The sequence below is a fragment of the Tamandua tetradactyla genome, chromosome 6 (assembly GCF_023851605.1).
Source record: "Tamandua tetradactyla isolate mTamTet1 chromosome 6, mTamTet1.pri, whole genome shotgun sequence".
Taxonomy (NCBI): Eukaryota; Metazoa; Chordata; class Mammalia; order Pilosa; family Myrmecophagidae; genus Tamandua; species Tamandua tetradactyla.
In genome coordinates, this window is record NC_135332.1 from 38,020,452 (window position 1) to 38,043,180 (window position 22,729).

A 22,729-nucleotide genomic window follows, 5' to 3' on the forward strand; every position below is an offset into this window, starting at 1 on the left:
AAATTTAGTTTGAAATATTAGTGATAAATGAAAGTGAGGGGTAAGGGGTATGGTAGGTATAATCGTTTTTTTTTCTCTGTTATCATTTTATTTCTTTTTCTGTTGTCTTTTTATTTCTTTTTCTGAATTGATACAAATGTTCTAAGAAATGATGAATATGCAACTATGTGATGATATTGAGAATTACTGATTATATATGTAGAACAGAATGATATGTTAATGTTTTTGTTTGTTCTTAATTTTTTTAATTAATAAATAAATAAATTTAAAAAAAGAAAGTTGTCTTAGAAAGTGTTTGGTTACAGTAAGTCAAGCCTGATGAAAACACAAACTTTGGGGCTCAGATCTACAAAATGTCATGATCTAGGAACCAGGCTGAGATTGGATAACAAGGATTTTTTCATCTCCTTTTCCTTCTCCTTTAAAAATGTGGTCACTTCTGGAGACAGGGAAGGTTGTATAATATGTTTACGAGCAACCCTGGTATTTGATCTTCCTTGCCATTAGATTTTGTCAGCAATCAAAATCATGGTCAGAAGCTAAAGCAAAGAACTGACCTCGGATGTTAAAAATTATCACCAACAAGTAACTTGGTTCGGTACCCTCGGTGTACAGAGCCCTCCTTGGAGCAGATCAGCTAGCCCCTTTCACTAGCCTCTCTGCCAAACCATGTGTGAGCTGCCCAGACAGTTTCTATAAGATTCCCTCTTTCCTGCTCACTGATCCTGTATTGAGGCTTCAGGTTCTTGAACAGTACCCTCTTAAACTAGCTGAAGGGGGGTCATCCAGTTTGTGCCTATACTCGGCAAGATGTGTTAACCCAAGCCAGCTGCCTCCTGCCAGCCTGCACAACTCGGAACTACTAGGCTGAATCATCAGTTGCTGTTCACCTGGGGAAACCAAATAAACAAAGGTGAATGTTGTTTTAGGCAAAGCCTCCTAACAAAAGCAGCCAATTCGTTACAAAAGAAATCACAGCGTACACCCCCAAACCAATGTAATTTAAAAGAAACATGCAAACATCCTCTGAAATTCTGTATTCATAAATAATTATCCATCAGCTGGCCAAGTTATCCATTTACAAATAACTTCAAGATATTTCCGATGTTGTCTTTTTTCAAAATAGACATTTCACCTCTATGATTGATCGTAGAATGTGGCAATGAAATCTACACTTCCTGGGGGGAAATAAAAGTACTGCAATTAACTTTACTTGGTGACGGGGATTTCTAACATGAATTTAACATTCTATTCCAGTGTGTTACACCAGAATAGCCACTGGTTGTTACCTTGCACTTTTTCTTTAAAAGCCCTCTGGCTCCTGCCACAACCCCAGGAAAACTGCTTAGGTTCCTTGTTCACTTTCCCTTTAAGAGTCGTTAGTGTTTCAGCTGGTAAATTTCCATGTGCCCTCTGGACTAATTGGCACCAAGTGAGAATTTTCCAATTTGGAAGGAGAAAGAGCCGGTTCTCCAGGGAAGACTCTTCCAGGTAATTGCTCTCCGAGAGGTTCCTGCCTCTACCGTTGGCAGCTTCTGGGAGACAAATCCCTCTGGCTGGTAGGTGGAGCTGGAAGCCCACGGATGGGGAAACGGGAGCAGGACAGACGTGCAGAGGCCTTTGAGACCCGTGACCTTTCCAAACAGAGGAAGTAGGGGAAAGGCCGCGGCAGGCAAAGGCAACTGAACTTTCCCAGGAGACAGGCACAAGGGCTGTGGGTATAATGGACATTTCTGTTGCTGTTCTTTTACTGAGGAGCGTCAGTGCAGGGGCATCGGGGGAGGGAACTAATGTGGTTGCCAGGACTCCTCAAGAAGGGCCATAATTATTTGGAGGAATTACTTTAACAAACTGTCTGGGCTTGGGGAGGGGGGAGCGGGTGGGGTGGGGTGAGGGTGGCACCCGGATGTGCTAGGTAAGAAAAGATGGGGGCTAAACCGAGGAAGGCTCCGAGAGGGATTTCTGTGTGTCCAGGGTGTGAGTGGGGAAGGGTGAAAAGAACAGAGGTGGACAAGAAAGAAGTCCTCCCTAGGGGCTCCCCTCCCCACCCCCCCACCCCACCCTATACCTGGGGCTTGGGTGGGGGTGGGGAGTGGAGATGTGTGGGAGAAAAAGGCCAAGGGAGTGGGGACATATGGGTGGCAACTGAAGAATTTCAGAGAATAAAAATAAAATAGCTGTTTTCCTGATTTAGGAACTGTAAACCCCCTTTCTCAATTCTGCTTTGAAATCTTAAGTAAAATTTGCACTGTTCACTTTTTTGTGAGTGTGCACGAGAGCATTTTTCCTGGGGAAACTGAGGAGGTGCTGAGTTCTGTGGGCTGTTGACACTGGGTAAAAAAGAGAGGGAGCATGCTGCAGCGGGAGGTAGGGAAGCCCCCGCTGAGTCCTGGCGCTTTCTCTCCTCTGTGTGTTCACATCGCGGTGCTGGAAAATGGCAAAAAAGGAGATGACAGTTGTTTTTAGTTGAGAAACGGAGACTGAAAGCTGAGTTGAAGGGCAGCCCTCAAGATGAGGTCGCCGGGCTAGTCAGCATTGCCTGACTCCAAAGCTCGTGCCCTAATAATCTGGTTAGTCACATCCCAGCCCCTGCCCCTGGACGGGGCCCTTAGAGCTATTGGAATTAGTTTGCAGGGGCTCCTGTTTCCCATAGCAGGAGAAGCGCATGGGTCTGACTCCTAGCGCTGCTGTTTACTAGCTGAGCGACCTTGGACAAGATGTTCAGATTTTCTGTACCTCAATCTCATCTGCAAAAGCACGACAAAAATGGTACCTTCTTTACATGACCAGATTCCTTCCTGTGCCTGACAGGGGTCTTAATAACCTGGACCTGCCACCTCTGGCCTCATTTCTGACCTCCCCTCTCCCATCCCATCCCTGACCTTTATTTTCTCCAGCAAATTCCTAGAAACACACAAACAACAAACTAATTAGAAGTAAAGAGGTTCAATCAGTCACCAAAAATCTTCCTACAAAGAAAAGCCCAAGACCAAATGGCTTCACAAGGGATTTTTATCAAACATTCCAAAAAGAACGAACACCAATCCTCCTCAAACTCTTCCCAAAAATTGAGGGAAAAAGGAGCATGACCAAACTCATTTTATGAAGCTAACATCATTGTAATACCAAAATCAGGAAAAGATGGTACAGGACAGGAAAACTACAGGCTAATCTCCCTAATGAGTACAGATGCAAAAATTCTCAACATAATACCAGCAAATTGAATCCAATAACACATTAAAAGAATCACACACCATGACTAAGTGGAGTTTGTACTAGAAATGCAAGGGTTGTTTAACTCAAGAAAATCAATCAATGTAATATAGTACATTAACAAATCAAAAGGGAAACATCACACAATCATCTCAATTGATGCTAAAAAAAGCATTCAACAAAATTCAAAATCCCCTTCTGATAAAAACACTTAAAAAGGTAGGAATCAAAGGAAACTTCCTCAGTATGATAAATGGCATATCTGAAAAACCCATAACCAGCATTGTACTCAATCAGGAGAGATCGAAAGCCTTGTCCCTAAGATTGAGACAAGGATGCTCTCTGTCACCCTGTTACTGAACATTGTACTAGAAGTTCTAGCTAGAGCATTCAGGTAGGAAAATAAATAAATAAAAGACATCCAAATCAGAAAGGAAGAAGTAAAACTTTCATTATTTGCAGATTCTATACTTGGAAAATCCTGAGAACTCTATGACAAAGCTACTTGAGCTAATAAACAAATTCAGCAAAGGGGCAGGATTCAACATTAACATGCAAAAATCAGTAATGTTTCTATACACAAGCAATGACCTAACTGAGGACACAATTAAGGAAAAAATTCCATTCAAAATAGCAATGAAAAGAATCAAGTATCTGGGAATAAACTTAACCAGGGATGTAAAGGAGCCGTGAAAAGAAAACTACAAAACATTGATAAAAGAAATCAAAGAAGATCTAAGTAGGTGGGAAGACATTGCCTGCTCATGGATAGGAAGGTTAAATGTAGTTCAGATGTCAATTCTACCCAAATTGATCTACAGATTCAAAGCAATAACAATCAAAATTCCAATAACCTCCTCTGAAGACTTGGAAAAGCTAGTTATCAAATTCATTTGGAAGGGAAAGAGACTTCAAATAGCTAATAATATCCTAAAAAAGAAGAATGGAGTGGGAGAACTAACACTTCCAATTTTAGAGCTTATCACAAAGCCACAATGGTCAAAACAGCATGGTACTGGCACAAAGATAGAGGTATTGGCCAATGGAATAGAATCAAGAGTGTGGAGATAGACACCAAACTATGGTCAACTGATCTTCAACAAGGCCCCTAGATCCACTGAACTAGGACAGAATAGTCTTTTCATACATGAGCATGGGAGAACTAGATATCAATAGTTAAAGAATGAAGGAGGACCCCTACCTTACACCCTATTCAAAAATTAACTCAAACTGGAATCAAAGACCTAAATATAAGAGCCACAAAACAAGAAGAAAATATTGTGAAACATCTTCAAGACCTGGTAATGGGTCTTGTAATAGTAATAGGAGGTAGCTTCCTAAACTTTACTCCCAAAGCACAACAAAAGAAAAACATCAGCAATTTTCTATACAACAATGCTTCTGTACCTCAAAGAATTTTGTCAAAAAGGTGAAGAGGCAGTCAACTCAATGGAAGAAAATATTTGAGTATCACATATTGGATAAAAATTTGATATCCTGTATACATAAAGAAATCATACAACTCAACAAAAAAAGAACAAACAACCCAATTATAAAATAGACTGAATATCACTGCCCTCCCCCTCTCTTTGTGGGACACGACTCCCAGGGGTGTGGACCTTCCTGGTAACGTGGGACAGAAATCCTAGAATGAGCTGAGACTCAACATCAAGGGATTGAGAAAAACTTCTAGACCAAAAGGGGGAAGAGAGCATTTTTTCCTTAATTGTGTCCTCAGTTAGGTCATTGCTTGTGTATAGAAACATTACTGATTTTTGCATGTTAATGTTGAATCCTGCCCCTTTGCTGAATTTGTTTATTAGCTCAAGTAGCTTTGTCATAGATTTCTCAGGATTTTCCAAGTATAGAATCTGCAAATAATGAAAGTTTTACTTCTTCCTTTCTGATTTGGATGTCTTTTATTTATTTATTTTCCTACCTGAATGCTCTAGCTAGAACTTCTAGTACAATGTTCAGTAACAGGGTGACAGAGACAAAAAGTGTCAATGGCTGAGAGATTTCAAACAGCATTGAGAGGTTATCCTGGAGGTTATTCTTACACATTATGTAGATATCACCTTTTCAGTTAAGCTATATTGGAGAGGCTGGAGGGAACTGCCTGAAAATATAGAGCTGTGTTCCAGTAGCCATGTTTCTTGAAGATGATTGTATAATGATATAGCTTTTGCAATGTGACTGTGTGGTTGTGAAAACCTTGTGTCTGATACTTCTTTTATCTACCTTATGTACAGATGAGTAAAACATATGGATTAAAAATAAATAAATAATGGGAACAAATGTTAAAACAAATTTAGTAGATTGAAGTGCTAATGATCAATAAAAGGAAGTGATAAGGGGTATAGAAAAAATAGGGGAAACAAAGGTTAAAATATATTGGGTAGATGGAAATACTATCAGTCAGTGAAAGGGAGGGGTAAGGGGTATGGTATGTATGAGTTTTTTATTTCTTCTTCTGAACTGATGCAAATGTTCTAGGAAATGATCATGGGGATGAATATACAATTATGTGACGATATTGTGAGTTATTGATTATATGCCAAGAATTGAATGATCATATGGTAAGAATGTTCATGTTTGTATGTTGTTACATTTTAAAAAATAAAATAGGCTAAACATATGAATAGACATTTTTCCAAAGGATAACTACAGGTAACTAAAAAGGACATGAAGAGGTGCTCATTTTCAGTAGCTATAAGGCAAATGCAGATCAAGACTACAATGAGATATTGCTGCACATCCTTAAAAATAGCTGCTATTAAACAGAAAATGACAAATGTTGGAGAGGACATGGAGAAAGTGGAACACTTATGCACTGCTAGTGGGAATGTATAATATTGCAGCTGCTGTGGAAGACAGTTTGGTTGTCCCTTAGAAAGCTAAATATTGGGTTGCCCTATGACCCAGCAATTCCACTACTCAGTATATACCCAGAAGAGCTGAAAGCTGTAACACAGACATTTACCCACCGATGGTAATAGCAGCATTATTCACAATTGCTAAAAGATGGAAACAAATCTAAGTGCCCATTAAAAGGCAAGTGGATAAACAAAATTTGGTATATAAGTAAGATGAAATATTATGTAGCAGTAAGACAAAATGAGGTCCAGAAGCATATGACAATGTTAATGAACCTTGAGGATATAATGCTGAGTGAAATAAGCCAAACACAAAAGGATAGGTACTTTATAATTTCGCTTTTATGATCTTAGTAAAGGTAAACTCAGAATAGAGAATAGAATATGGGAGACCTAGAAATACACAGAAGCTAGAGATGAGTGAACAGATAGCTAAATGAGATTGAAATTAAAGGTAAGGGAATGGACAGAAGTGAAGACAATTCGTTAGTGGATTTATAAGTAATATTGTCATATTGAAGGTAAAAATGATTGAAAGGGATTGTATAGAGCCATGTATCCCACTGATTGAGACTACACATATAAAGTTCTTGCATGAACTACTTCAAAAGTATGAATTTTGTATAATCAATAATAGAGAAGTATGGAGGGAAACTACTACTGCAGCTATGGGCTATATTTCACAGAAAGACATCGACAGTACTACAAAAATACTAGGGATAAAAATTGGGGGAGAAGGACATGAGTTAAGGGGAGGTTTGGACTTTATATTTAGTGAAGGTGTGTTTATCAGTTATTTTTCTCTTCGGAGCAATGAAAATTGCTGAAAAATGAAAGTATTGAGGATTGTACAACTAAGTGAGGATAATGTGAAACATGAATTGTTGACTTTGGACATTATACATGATGCCCAATGGATGGAGGGGAGTGAAGGATACATTGACTGAGAGGTGGAATGGGAGACTGTGGCATGTACATATGATGGAATATTGTGCGACTACAGAAAGGAACAAAGTCATGAGACATGCAACGAGGTGAATGAACCTTGGGAACATTATATTATGCAAAATAAGTCAAAAACAAAAGAACAAATATTGTATGGTTTCTATCATAAAATACCTATAAGAAAATTGGGGCCTAGATTGTAAGCTCTCATAGCAAGTTGCATTTACCCCAGAGCTGTTAATGTTATTTCTAGATTTTGAGATGCTGTGCTATACACGTATAACCTGGTATCTTCCTGGATCTTTGGCTACCTATATGACACTGAAGACTCAGAGTTGGAGTTCTGCAGCTCTGAAAGTCAGCATTGTTACATGCAACAACTGTTAAAGAAACTGAAAAAGAGATCAGTCTTCAATTAAAGGTAAGAACAAAGCTAATTGGGTTGGGAGTAAGGTGAATCAGAATACAGGGGTAAGAAAGACATTGTATTTTAGAGCTTCACCTACTGTATAACACCAAAGGAAGAGAGATTTGTTTTGTCCAAAATCTAAATTTTCTGTAGCACATAATCTAAATTAACCTGTCTGGATAGCTCATTGAAACAACCTAAACACATGGAGCCTGAAATGGGAATGAGGGTTTGTGATTCTGTATGGCTTAATGTAATACCCAGATTCATCCCAAGCACTTAATCTTGAGGCTTGCATTTGTGAAGCTTATTTATGTAACAGAGAAGCTAAGCCTACCTACAGTTATGCCTAAGAGTTACTCCCAGAAAACCTCTTCTGTTGTTCAGATGTGGCCTCTCTCTCTCCCCCATGTGGGGTGAAAGCCTCCCTGGCAACATGGCACATGACTCCCATGGATGAGCCAGGCCCTGGCACTGTGGGATCCACAATGCCTTCCTGACCAAATGGGGAAAATAAATGTAACAAAATAAGGTATCAGTGGCTAAGAGACTTCAAATAGAGTTGAAAGCCTTTTCTGGAGGCTACTCTTACACAAGATTTAGCTAGATATTGCTAATTAGTATGGTTTGTGAAACCGCAACCAAAACCATTCCTGTTAATCCTAAAGAACACCTAGGACTTTATCTGAGATTCTACAAAAGTATAACATACTAGATTGCTTTTCAGAAAACTACAACGTCCAGATGTGCTCTTAGGCCAGATAAATCCTGAAAACAAAAGGGGCCAGCCTCTCAGGAACATCAGCTAGTTCTATCCCCTTATTACATATTATCGACAGCCCTTTCCAACATGAAAAATTTAGCAAGGGCATAGGCCAAATACCCCTATAGATTGGGAGAAGGCTCGAATGAGAAGGAGGTGTTATAACATAGAAGATAGGTTTTAACAAATGAGTATGACTGCTGAATCATTATATTGATATTTCTTTTAGTCTTTATTTTCTTGGAGCAGATAGAAGGAAAAAAAACCCAAAATTGTGGAGCAGTAACCCATACCTAACTCTGAAATCTGTTCTATAACTACTTGTTACAATATACTTTGAAATGTATTGCTTTTTTGTATATATGTTATACTTCATAATAAAAAAATATTAAGAAAAATCAACAAAAATAAATAAAAAGATCACACCCACATTTGAGTGTGTCATATCTCCATGGAAGCAACCTAATCAAGAGGTCGCACCCTACAATATCAGATCAGTATTAAAAGAACATGGCTGCCCTCACAAGATTGGGTTAGAATTTTAAAGCATGCTTTTTCTGGGGTACATAACAATTTCAAAACAGCACACAGGGGCTTAAGAAAATTGAATTCATTATTATTTGTAAAGCACTTAGAAAAATACCTTGCACAGAGCAAGTGCCTGCAAAACAGAATTTATTTTAAGGAAATGCTGAATGAAGCAGATTATGCTTTAGTTTAGTGGCAGGGTTATATGTTTAGATGTCAAAATGCATCTTTTTAATATCTTTCTCCCCCTCCTGTTTTTTCACTGTACTCTGTGGGCTGGTTTGCCTTCACCCCTCCTCATAGCTACATAAAAGCTGTTGCTGGACTGAGGGCAAGGAAGGGTCTAGATTTCACTTGCAGAGCATTGTCTCTCTGCCTCCAAGGTGAGATAAGACCTGCACTGGGTGATGGGTGGAGAGAGGAGAAGGAAGGACAGTGCAGACAAGGAGAAAGTCAAAGGGAAATCTGAACCCTCAAGAAGGACTCTGGTGAAGAGGTACCTTGCATTTGGAGGACAGAGCCAGGAGTCAAGGTCACCTGTTCCCTCATTGACCCATTGCTATTGGCCAGCTGCCTTGCAACAATCCTGGGTCTAGGACACTTGTAAACCCCTCTGGCTGGGGGTGGTACGGCTTAGCTGGAAGGCACCTCTCTTTGTCCTTCTGTCATGACCAATGAGGACAGAATAACTAGGGAATTTCTATCTGAGCTGGAGCAGCACTGGACACGCCACCACCATTATAATTATAATTATTATAATAGTAAAAAATGGAAACAACTTAAAGGTTCAATAATATGGGATAAACTAAATTAATAATAATATCTTCACACAATAGAACATTATACAGGCAATAGAAATGAAATTATAGAAGAATACATAAGGTCATTAAAGTGAGAAAGTGCAAATCACAGATATGCTATTAAATGTTTTTACATACATATATGAAAGTGTCTGTTAATATATGTATTTTATGTTATTTTTTATGTATATATATACATAGGAAACATATCCTCTGAACCACTGGAGCTTGCTCTGGTCTGTGGTGGGAAAAGAGGGTGAAATATATTTTTTATTGCCCCCTACCCCAATTAGTGGGAAAGACATCTCTCTGTAAGCATTTAGTCTAGAGAGCTTAAAGAAAAACGAATTTTAAGCTCTTATCTTAAATTGTAGCTGGATAGATGACTTTGTCTCCTTTGTGCAATAAAGAATTGACTCAGCAGGTCTGGGGTATTCAAACACTGCACATTCCAAAGAGCTGTTTATGTTAACGTGATTTAGGGTGGGGACCTCAGGCCAGGCTGTCATTATTTTGACTGCTGGAGGGCTGGAGATTGAGTAAATAAGACCAGTCACACAGGCAGTACATACCTATGTAACCAGCCCACAATGAAAACTCTAGACCTCAAGGCTCAGGTGAACTTCCTTCATTGGCCATACTCTGTACATGTTGTCACACATTGTAACTGGGAGTCTTAAATGCTGTCCCTACCACTCACGGAAGAAGCTTGCACCCGGTCTCTCCTGTATTCTGCCCTAGGTGACTTCTGCCTTTGCTGATTTTAATCCGTATCCTTTCCCTGTAAAACGATAACCTTTCAGTACAGCAGCTTTACTGAGTTCTTTAAGTCCTCTAGTGAATGATTGAAACCCAGGTGGTCTTGAGGATCCATGACACATTAGTTTCTTTATTTTGGAACCCCCCTTGTAGGGTGTCTCTCTTTTTTTCTTTTCTCCAACTTCCACCTCCGCCCCCATTAATGTGAAAGGGTGGCTATCTGGGCATTCTCTGTCAGGGAGACAAAGGGGAGATGAACTGAACTAGTTTGTATATGAGGAGTGACAGGAAGTTGATCTTTTTCCTGGAAGGCTAGGAAAACTCTAATTTGGGGACCCTGAAATGTATAGCAAAGAGGAGAAGGTTAGAAGCTGCATGGGCCAAGGTGCTTGAAGCAGATGTCTGGGGAGAAATCCCCACTGCTAGCAACAATAGCTAGTGCTGGGCTTAGGTCCCCTTGCATGATCCATAAGACTCTTTTAAAGAAAAACCTGCTACTCACCTTGTGTGCTAAGGTCTTGGGTGAGAAGTGCTTTGGAGGATGAAGAAGAAAAGAAGTGAAGACAAGGTAGAAGGTGGAAGGACAAAACTAGGAAAAGAGAAGGTAGCAACTTCAGGAGGTGGGAAGTGGTAATTTAACTGAACCAGGTACTGGAAGATTACCAGAAAAAAGCAAAGCCCCCTTTAAAAAATGCCAGAAAAGGCTGGGGAGAAGGCTTGATTTCCCTCAGCCTATTGAATGAGAACTGAGATATTTTATTTGGTTAATTAAATGAGAGGTTGACCACAGAATGTTGAAAGACTATGGAGCATATGTATCCATACATATATGGCTAGGGATGCATTGAAAATGCCCTGGAAGTATAAATATATTAGAAGGCTAATGGTAATAGCTATCTTAAAATGTGGAATTACATGATTTTTTCATCTGTACTTTCTAATCATTTCTACAATGACATATGTGGTTTTATAATTGTTAAAATAATTCTTAAAAAAAAGAAAAGTATATTCTTAGCCAGAAAATTCATGGATTGAATTTGCACTGGATGACCAAAAAGGACAAGGCCACTGAACTAAAAAAAAAAAACTGCAGTCAACTGAAGGAGACCTTCAAATACCAAACAGATAAATATATCACTAGAGACTGTTGTGCACGTGATGAAAGAAAAGAACTGGGTGCTGTGGTTAGGAATGGGAGGAGGTTGTGTGTGATGGAACCTCTTTTAGAAGCTAATAGTCACAGATCTCCTGGTGGGGGTGAGGGTGAGCTCAGACATTTTGCATTGCATCAGGGCAATGCAAAAATGGATGGAGGGGAGTTCCAGGCACAGGAAGTGCCTAAGGCATGGCCCTAAGACAAGAGCGTCAGTGTGAGGAACTGAAAGGTGGGTGCACGACTTTGGGACCTGGAGGGAGTGTTTGGGAAGTGGAAGTGAGGTTGTAGGGGGGTGCAAGGATAAACTCATGCAGAGCCTTATACGTCTTGATAAGGAGTTTGGCCTTTATTCCGAATGTAAGGGGAAACCAGAAGGAGGGTTTCAATGGAGGTAAAGATGGGAATAGGTGGGTGGATTTAGGACATTTTGAAGGGAGAACAAATAGATGAGATGTTGGACTGGGGGTGAGGAATGAGAGAAGGAGGTGTCAGGGTTGACCGCCAGTTTTCCAGCTTGGAATTAACTATCAAGATAAGGCCATTTGTGGTAGATCAGGTGTACTGGTTTGAAATTGTTATGTACCCTAGAAAAGCCACATTTTATTTTCTAATCCAATCCTTTGGGGGCAGACCTACTGTTTAGGGTGTAAACTTTGATTGGATTGTTTTCATGGAGATGTGACACACCCAGTTGTGGGTGTGGCCTTTTGATTAGATGAGGTGATTCTACCCATTCAAGGTGGGTCTTGATTGGTTTACTGGAGTCCTTTAAAAGGGGAAACATTTTGGAGTTGCTTCAGAGCCCACAGAGATGACAGACATTTGAAGATATTTGGAGTACCCATAGAGAGAGCAGACGTCTAGATAGGGATGTTTGGAGATGCAGAGCCCAGCAGATGTCACCATTTACTTCCCGTAAGATAATAAGCAAACCAGAACCCAGAAGGGCTAAGTGAAGGCCCACAGATGCTTAGAGAGGATCCACTGGCATCAGAAGCTGAAAGCAACAGAACCAGGAACAAGGACCTGCCGAGGCCAGACACTTGCCATCCCATGTGACATATTTCTTTCCCTGGATGCCTTAGTTTGGACAATTTTTTTTGGTAACATTATATAGGTGGGGTTAACATTATATATATGTAATACATGTCTAACATAAAATCTGCCAATTTAACCATTTTTAACTGTGAAATTTAGTAGCATGTACAAATTTAAAAATGTGCATGAGGAAGAACAAAGGAATGTCATTACTGCAGGGTGCTGAAAATAGATGGTAATTAATATTTTAAAATTTCAACTTATGTGTGGGACTAAAGCAAAAAAATGTTTATCTGGCACAAAATTTATATTTTTACTAGTGCATTTCCTAATATAACTTATGTAGATAGCTTGATTAAACACCATAAGTACTTGGAATCTTGGGTAGGACATGAGATTTTGTTGGTTTGTCCAGAGTGATGCCCCGATGAATCCCAGAGTGATTCGATCAGTGAGTGGAAAAGTATTTGCAAAGTCCCCTTCGGGGAATGGTGAGAATAGGTAGAAATTCAACTCCCCTAAGTTGAATTCTTGATATTCTCACAAGCAGTGTGGACAACCAAAGTTATAGGCTGAGCCCCCAGTCTTAGGGTTTGTTCATATGAAACTTAACCCCACAAAGGATAGGTCAAGTCTACTTAAAATTTAGGCCTATGCGTCACCCCCAAGAGAACCTCTTTTTTTGCTCAGATGTGGCCTTTCTCTCCAGCCAACACAGCAAGCAAACTCACCACCCTCCCCCTGTCTACGTGGGACCTGACTCCCAGGGGTGTGGACCTTCCTGGCAACATGGGACAGAAATCCTAGAATGAGCTGAGACTCAGTATCAAGGGATTGAGAAAAACCCTAGAATGAGCTGAGACTCAGCATCAAGGGACTGAGAAAACCTTCTCGGCCAAAAGCAGAAAGAGTGAAATGAGACAAAGTGTCAATGGCTGAGAGATTCCAAACAGAGTCGAGAGGTTATCCTGGAGGTTATTCTTATGCATTAAGTAGATATCATCTTGTTATTCAAGATGTAATGGAGAAGCTGGAGGGAACTGGCTGAAAATGTAGAGCTGTGTTCCAGTAGCCATGTTTCTTGATGATGATTGAATAATACAGCTTTCACAATGTGACTGTGTGATTGTGAAAACCTTGTGTCTGATGCTCCTTTTATCTACCTTATCAACAGACAAGTAGAACATATGAAATAAAAATAAATAATAGGGGGAACAAATGTTAAAATAAATTTAGTTTGAAATGCTGGTAATCAATGAAAGGGAGGGGTAAGGGGTATGGTATGTATAATCTTTTTTTTTTCTGTTTTTGTTTTATTTCTTTTCCTGTTGTCTTTTTATTTCTTTTTCTGATTTGATGCAAATGTTCTAAGAAATGATGAATGTGCAACTAAGTAATGATATTGTGAATTACTGATTTATATATGTAGAACAGAATGATCACATGTTAATGTTTTAGTTCGTTTGTTGTTAAATTCTTTTTAATTAATAAAAATAAACTTAAAACCTCCAAATTGTTCCAATGCCAAAGAAGCTCTAAAACCCAAAAATGCTAAACTCTCCAAAAATAACAACTTATTTCATCAATTCATCCCTTTGCCCCTTGAATCTTATTAGCAACTCACTCCTCCTTAATTATCCTCGTATTAATTTGCCTCCTAACCCCTGCCTCTTACAATGTCTATCTAAGTTTGTTAACAGGTCAACAGCAGCCATGACCATCCAGCAAAATTCTGAAGACATACTCCTGCTACAACAAAAATCTGAAAATCTACTCCTGTTGCAACAAAAACATCGCTATCAGCCAGTTCCATAAAAAAAAAAGCCACCAAACCCCATTAATAATGCTCCAGCTCAACTCGAAGCAATTTCCTCTCCCAGCTTCCCCAGACACAGCAGGAAGTAGCCAAAAAGACAACACAACATCCCTTTGCTTCCTCCAAAAATTGCTTTGAGCTGAGCTAAGTTATCCCCCCAAATCAAATCCAAGCTCAGGTCAATTTTTTTTTTTTAAAAAAAAGGCAGAAATGTCAGGTCTCAGAAAATAAAACTTGACATACAAAATGGATTCTATGGAATGGGGGCCCCTTCAGTTTCTCTCCCTCAGCAGCTCCTCTAACAGGACCTGATGTGCTGGCAAGAGAGATGAGTATGAATGTGCTGACACCCCACCCGCCAGAGGCCAGACCAGATAACCATGAGCATGAAATCATGATCTGTACCAGCCTGATATCTCCTGATGATGCCTGTGGCCCCACATCACCCCCAGCCCTCGTGGGACATTTTTTTCTTTTAAAACCACAAGCTGTCAAAAAGAGAGTTGGAACCATTTTTCCTTTCACTAGCAGGTTTCACTGGTTCCCACCTGCCTGCTCTCCCTTTGCTCTCAATCTGTTCCTTCTCTCTCTCAATAAACCTATTAAGCTTAAAAAATATATATTTCCATGATCCTATTTAAGGATTTTTTTTTTAATTTTAGAGGACTGTTTCATTGTCCCCTTCCTTATATTTTATTATGAAAAATTTCAAAAGTACAGTGTGGTAGTTAGGTTCAGGTGCCAACTTGGCCAAGTGAAGGTGCCTAGTTCTGTCACTGTGGATATGAGCCAATGACATGTGAAGCTCATCTGTCACTGATTACATCTGCAGTTGGCTAGGAGGCGTGCCTGCTGCAATGAACGATGTTTGATTTAATTAGCTGGATGCTTAAATGAGAGAGCTCAATGTAGCACAGCCCAAGGAGCTCAGTATGCCTCATCTCAGCACTCACAACTCAGCCCAGGCCTTTGGAGATGCAGAAAGGAATCACCCAAGGGAAAGTTGTTGGAACCCAGAGGCCTGGAGAGAAGTCCAGGAGAGATCGCCCTGTGCCTTCCCATGTAAGAAAGAACCTCAGTTAGCTGCCTTTCCTCTGAAGAACTGTATGTTTTTAACTGGATAAATCCCCTTTTATTAATCCATCTCTGGTGTGTTGCATTCTGGCAGCTTTGGCAGACTAAAACATACAGCAAAGTTGAAGGACTTTTACACTGAGCACACCACCTGGATTGTACCATAAACATCTTGCTATTTTTTTAGCAGAATATATCCATCTAGGTACCCATCAATTCTGCCTGATTTTGGGGGGATGCCTTTCAAAGTAAGTTGCAGAAGCAGCACACTTCCTCCTGAATACCCCCCAGATCACTAACTAGAGTTCAATATTAGTTGACAGAATTTTCTTTTGATGTAATATTTACATATAGCAAAGTGCCTGAATTCTCAAGTATATATTCAAGAAGTGTTGACAAATGCATACATTTGTAAAACCCAAACATCTTTTCAAGATATAGAACATTACCATTATATATTTTCAAACTTTTTTATTATGCAGTATAACATATATACAAAGCAAAGAAATAAAAAAGCAATAGTTTTCAAAGCACTCTTCAACAAATAGTTACAGGACAGATCCCAGAGTTTGTCATGGGCTACCATATGATCCTCTTATATTTTTCCTTCTAGCTGCTCCAGAATATAGGAGGCTAGAGGGCTTAAATATTTTTTTATCATCACAATTATTTTGTCCTTTTTTGTGAAAAATAACATATAGAGAAAAAAGCTATAAATTTCAAAGCACAGCGCCACAATTAGTTGCAGAACATATTTCAGAGTTTGACATGGGTTACAATTTCACAATTTTAGGTTTTGACTTCTACTAAGGATTTTTTTATTGACAAAACAACATAAAAACACAAACATTCTTAACATATGAACACTCCATACTTAATGCACAAGCAATGGCTCACAATGTCATCACATTGTTGTATATTCATTACCATGATTATTTCTCAGAACATTTTGCATCACTACAGAAAAAGAAATAAAAAGAAAAAAGGAAAAACTCATACATACTATACCCCTTACCCCTTCATTTCTCTGACCACTAGTATTTCCATCTATGCAATATATTTTGATCTTTGTTCCCCTTGTTTTTTTCTATACCCCTTACCACTCCCTTTCATTGATCACTAGTATTTCACTCTACTCAATTTATTTTAACATTTGTTCCCCCTATTATTTGTTTTTTTTAAATCCATATTTTTACTCATCTGAGTTTAGACATTTCTATGGCCTCAGAACTTGTAACTTAATAAATTCCCTTTATAAAAGCCAACTCATTTTTGGTATATTGCATTTCCAGCAGCATTAGCAAACCAAAACAACAGGCTGGAATCCATTAAATAAGAGATGCCTGGGTTTATTAAAAGGGCAGCATTTTCAACAGTTCAGCCTACTGATGTGAAAAAGTGTAATGTGAACAAGAGAAACAATTCACCAAATTGCTCTAGTATCATTCCAGCCATAACTTATTTTAAAGTTTTCGTTCCTTATTCATAGAATTGTTGAGGTTCTAAAGGAGTCGCATATAATTTTGAGTTGTACTTCATTTCATTTGGTAATGATATTGATCAAAAGTGCCAGATGCATTCAAATGACCAATTCCTGATACACCAGTGTTTCAAAAAGAGAAAGAGTTTATTGTTAGGTACAAAGCAGGGGATCAAATGGTCTATCAGCCTAGAAATCTATATTCCTGAACTGCAGTAACTGGTAGTTTTATAGTATCAAATGATGGGCACGTTTTAGGATAATGAGCTCAGTGTCTCCAAATGATGTAATCAGAGGTCATCTAATTATTGAACATAAACAGATTGATAACATACCTAGTAAGATAGTTCAGGAATTGGGTTGGATTAGTTTCGGCTGGCTCAAGTTCCTTCATTAATAAACATTAGGGATTGTCTTTTTTTTTTTTTTCTTTTTGTATGTGGGCTGGGAATTGAATCCGGTCTCCTGCATGTCAAGTGAGCATTCTACCACCGAACCACCTGTGCATCCCTGGGGCTGTTTTTTGTGATCATAAAACTTTAAGGTTGAAAAATAGGATTATGGGACATATTAGAGGGCCAGTCACAAGATTTTTTCTATCACAAGATAAAGGCTATATGGTTATGCAATCATTATCAAAGATCAAGGCATTTGGGTTACAGTTCAGTAATTTCAGGTATTTTCCTCTGGTTATTCTAATTTACTAAAAAACAGAGAAGAAATATCTATCTAATGATTCAGTACTCACAATTATTGGTTAAATCTTAACTTCTTGGTTAAAACTCCTCCCTCTTGTTTGTCCATTCTCTCAGTCTTGATGGATGTCTGGGCAATGACTATTCTAACTTCTTCATGCTGAAAAGGGGCATCAATATAGTGGGGTAGAAGAATGAAACTGTTTGTTATTCATGCAGAGATTATTACCTATGGATTTCAGGACTTAACTGACATAGAAACAATGCAGAGGCTTTAAGTCTCTGAAAAATAAATTTAATAAGTAAAACTTTTATAGAGTCTTAGTTAGAGCTCAAGATATTCCTGAGGATTTTCAGGAACAGTGTTGCTTAGGGCTTGGCATATTCTGGGAGTTTTCAATATCTGGCTGAAACTTGCATAAGAGTAACATCCTCCAAAATGACCTCTTGACTCTGTATGAAATCTCTTAACCAATGAAACTTTATATTGTTTTACTTCTTTCTCCCATTCTAGTCAAGAAAGCATTACCAATTTCACTATGCCAGGGTTTGGCTTATCCCTGGGAGTCATGTCCACATTGCCAGGGAGACTTACTTCTGGAAGTCATGTCCCATGTAGTGGGTTAGGAAGTGACTTTATTTGCAGAGGTTAGCTTAGAGAGAGAGACTACATCTGAGCAATAAAAGATGTTTTTCAGGGGGATGATTCTTAGGCATTATTATAATTAGGTTTAGCTTTGCCATTATAGAAATGAGATTCCTATGGCAAGCTTCAAGATAGAGGACTTGGCTTAATAAACTGGGAGAACCTGTTGTTTGAAAACCTGAGCAGGAATTCCCCAGGTGGAGAAGTTTAATAGTTCCATGCTTTCTTTCCCCAAGGGACTTTGCAGTACTTTTTCATTTTATGCCCCAAACACTTTGAAATGCAACAGGGTATTACATTAACCTATTCAGAATAGCAAGATCTCATTCTCTATTCTAGGTTCCATGTCAAATAAAACTGAATTATTTAAATAATCTGACCAGACCGGTTAAATTAGATAGTGTGCCACAGAAAATACAAATTTTGGACAAAATAAAACTTTCTTCCTTTGGTCTCACACAGAAATTAAAGTTTTAAAATGCAGCCAATATCATCTTTTATCTTGTATTCTGATTTACTTTAGTCCTAAGAAGATCAGCTTCATTTATGTCCTTAATTAATGTCTGATTTTTTCAGCTTTTTAAACAGTTATTGTATGAAGCTCCTTTAGTACTTTTAAAGCTGGAGATCTCTAACTCTAAGTCTGAGTCTCAGGTGTCACACAAATACCCAAAGTCCAAGGGAGCTACAAGGATTTACACAAAAAGCAGGACATTTCAGAATTTAGAAATAGCAGTTAAAGCTCAGGCATGGATATCACTGCTGTAAGAGCTTACAATCCAGGTCCTAATTTTCTCATAAGCATTTTCTAAGTGAAGCTATTACCAGAAATAAAGACACTTGGCAATTGACTTATATTGGGGTCATCAACTGAAAACCATAGCAGAAACTTTGTCCTTTCTCACCTTTACACATTTACCAATGTTATATTAATTAACAGATAGAACATAATCTATATGCTTGCCTTGCTTCTCTTTTTTTAATTTTAAATTTTTTCTTAAAATACCAAAAAAATACAAACAAATGCAAACATTCTTAACTTTTGATCATTCCGTTCTACATATATAATCAGTAAATCACAATATCATCACATAGTTGCATATTCATCATCATGATCATTTCTTGGAACATTTGCATCTATTCAGAAAAAGAAATAAAAAGAAAGCAGAAAGAAATTTATACATATGATACCCCTTCCCCCTCCCTTTCACTGATCACTAACATTTCAAACTAAATTTATTTTAACATTTATTCCCCCTATTGTTTATTTTTATTCCATGTTATACTCATCTGTTGACAAGGTAGATAAAAGGAGCATCAGACACAAGGTTTTACCAATCATACAGTCACATTGTGAAAGCTATATCATTATACAATCATCTTCAAGAAACATGGCTACAGAACACAGCTCTACATTTTCAGGCAGTTCCCTCCAGCCTCTCCATTACATCTTGACTAACTAGGTGATATCTATTTAATGTATTAAGAATAACCTCCAGGATAACCTCTTGACTCTTTTGGAATCTTTCAGTCATTGACACCTTATTTTGTCTCATTTCACTCTTCCCCCTTTTGGTCAAGAAGTTTTTCTCAATCCCTTGATGCTGAGTCTCAGCTCATTCTAGGGTTTGTCTCAATCCCTTGATGCTGAGTCTCAGCTCATTCTAGGATTTCTATCCCATGTTGCCAGGAAGGTCCACACCCCTGGGAGTCATGTCCCATGTAGACAGGGGAGGGTGGTGAGTTTGCTTGTTGTGTTGGCTGGAAAGAGAGGCCACATCTGACTTGCTTCTCTTTTAAAGTCTCTTTTTGTTGAAAATGAAGTTCTGACTTATAACTGATCACATATACTTTTAGAGATACATTAGAGAAAAATAGTGTAACTGACAAGGAAATTTGGTCATTTGCATGATTTGTAACATTCTTCTAAGAATGTTACATGATTGATATCATACCATGGTCTAACATCATGCAGATCAGCATCAGAATACAACACGGAGGCCCAGCGGGTCAGTGACGTCATCTTTCTGCGCTTCGCGCACGTCTGCGGGTGGAAGAAGGAACCGCTTCGCCACCCTTCACTTCTTTTGTTGGACTGCTTTTCGTCTAGAGTCATGGCGCCGTCTCTGTGGAAGGGGCTGGTGGGCATCGGCCTCTTTGCCTTAGCCCATACAGCCTTTTCCGCTGCTCAGCATCGTTCTTATATGCGATTAACAGAAAAGGAAGATGAATCACTGCCAATAGATATAGTTCTTCAAACACTTCTCGCCTTTGCAGTTACCTGTTATGGTATAGTTCATATTGCAGGGGAGTTTAAAGACATGGATGCCACTTCAGAACTAAAAAATAAGACATTTGACACATTAAGGAATCACCCATCATTTTATGTATTTAATCATCGTGGTAGAGTACTGTTCCGGCCTTCAGATACAACAAATTCTTCAACCCAAGATGCATTGTCGTGTAATACATCATTGAAGTTACGAAAACTTGAATCACTGCGTCGTTAGATTTTTACAGATTATAATAACAGGACAGGACACAGAGCTGGAATATTGGAGTTTGGGGTATAAAACACTCCCCCCATCAGTATTTATATTGATTTTTCAGACCTAATAAAAGTCTATGGCCCTTGTTTGTATACTGTTAATCAAATAATTAATGCAGTATAAATTATCTGTGAAATGAATCTCTGATCTTTCAAAGAAGGAATTTTATTTTCATTTAAAACAAATTCACATCTTTTGTAAAAGTCACTGTTTTGAACAGATTCTTTTGAAAATTGTTGATGGTTTTTGTGATTATTTATTTTCTTAGATTTCTTTTCTTTTGCACTACAGTTTTTAGGATCCTTTAGGAAATACTATGTGACTACTGCATTTTGCAGCATGAATTATGGAAAAATGATCTTCAGTTCTTAACAACAAATGGACTTCACGAACGAGATCAAAATGGTGACTCATCAGTTTTTCTTACGCCCCCTAAAAAGTGGCTCTGGTTTAGCAGATACTTGCCAGTTTTATTTTATCCATGACTTTTCACCCCACCTTGCTCCCATATGCTGTCAAACGTCATCTGTCTTGTTTCACTTCTTGAGGTTCTATGTATGCAGTGAGCAACTTTTGCATCAGAAATTCTTTGTTATAACAAATATATTTAACAAGCTTAACTGGCTGTAAAGTTACTTGTGTTCTCTTTGTTTATCTGTAAAAATTTGCCCTAATTGATTATATAGTGTAAGAATAGTTGAAGATAGACCAAAATGACTATTCATGATTCAATTATACTGCCTTTGTAGAAGGAAAACTGATTATTTGTCATTAGCTAGTTTAACTTATTCAAAAACTCAGTTTGTTGTACACTAAATTAGTGAATTAGTAAAATAAAGGAGGGGTCTCATCTGACAGCAGAGGTGATTTAGGAATTGGTTCAAATGTGTTCTAAATGTTAAGAACTAACATCTAATTTAAAAGAAAAATTGTCGTTTAAGAAATTGTTTTGTGACTTCTAATTTATAGCAGGCTGAGAGCTGCTGAAGGTGAGAATGAGGATACTGAGTTGAATTTTTTTGTGTGTTAAACAGAGATTTTACTTTTAGGGAAATTTGGTTAGCACGTCAATCTTCAGAAAGCTGAACATTTCTTTCTGGAGCACATTGCTTTTGCTGAGTTGCATAGGTGTAATGGGAATAAATGGAAACAGGTTTGAAAAGGAAATGCGCTTTAGGAAAGAGTAATACGGATACCCTTACACTTGAACCTTGAACCTTAGCCCTTCTATTCTATCTGATAATGCACAGCTCCAAAGCATGAGATTGTTTTGTCATTGGGCTTTTGTTGTTGTTATTGTCGTTGTTATTGTTGTTTTTTGCCAGCCCAGTCTGTCTGGAACACTGACTCTGCTCTCTAATGAGAACAAAGTTAGAAATCTGCTGATAACCTAAAATAATATAGAAATGAGTTAAAAATGTGAGGTTAGGAGTTAAATTGATGATTATTAAATCAAAACACGCTCCTTAAATCAGCCTTGTTTACCATTTTCCTCAAGTGTGACTTGATTTGGGAGAGCCTCTTGTTTTATTTTGGGGCTGTCTTCCTTTCCTAATATATTTTCTTGTAACAGCTTTCTTGAGATTATAGTTCCCATACCATACCATTCACCCATTTAAAGTGTACAATTCAGTTTGTTTGTAATATATTCATAGAGTTGTACCAACATCACCACAACAATTTTAGAATATTTTCATCACCCCCAAAAAGAAATCCTATGTCCTTTAGCAGTGACCTTCCATTTCCCTCCAAAGTTCACAGGCCCTAGGCAATCACTATTCTACTTTCTGTCACTATAGATTTGCCTATTCTGGGCATTTCATATAAATGGAATTGTACAATACATGGTCTTTTGTGTCTGCCTTCCAAATGCAATTTTATTCTATGTGGCATGTGAAATTTTTCTCATCTGGAGAACCGTTATTGCTGTGAAAGGAAGTAGTTGGCAAAATGAATAGATTTGAAGAGGGAGGGTGAGACGC

General features: G+C 38.3%; 1 pseudogene across 4 annotated transcripts; it reads left to right on the forward strand.

The window, feature by feature from the left end:
• The first annotated feature begins 1,377 nt into the window (after window positions 1–1,377).
• Window positions 1,378–21,291, forward strand: LOC143685963 (ER membrane protein complex subunit 5 pseudogene; annotated as a pseudogene). Of its 4 annotated transcripts, none has more exons than XR_013176825.1 (3): window positions 1,378–1,491; window positions 7,288–7,455; window positions 20,174–21,291. The product of XR_013176825.1 is annotated as an ER membrane protein complex subunit 5 pseudogene, transcript variant X2 (transcript). The 4 variants fall into 4 exon arrangements; XR_013176827.1 differs by lacking the exon at window positions 20,174–21,291 and adding an exon at window positions 14,177–14,492 and having other exon boundaries at window positions 1,378–1,559; XR_013176826.1 differs by lacking the exon at window positions 20,174–21,291 and adding an exon at window positions 13,197–13,991 and having other exon boundaries at window positions 1,378–1,559.
• The last annotated feature ends 1,438 nt before the right edge of the window (window positions 21,292–22,729 follow it).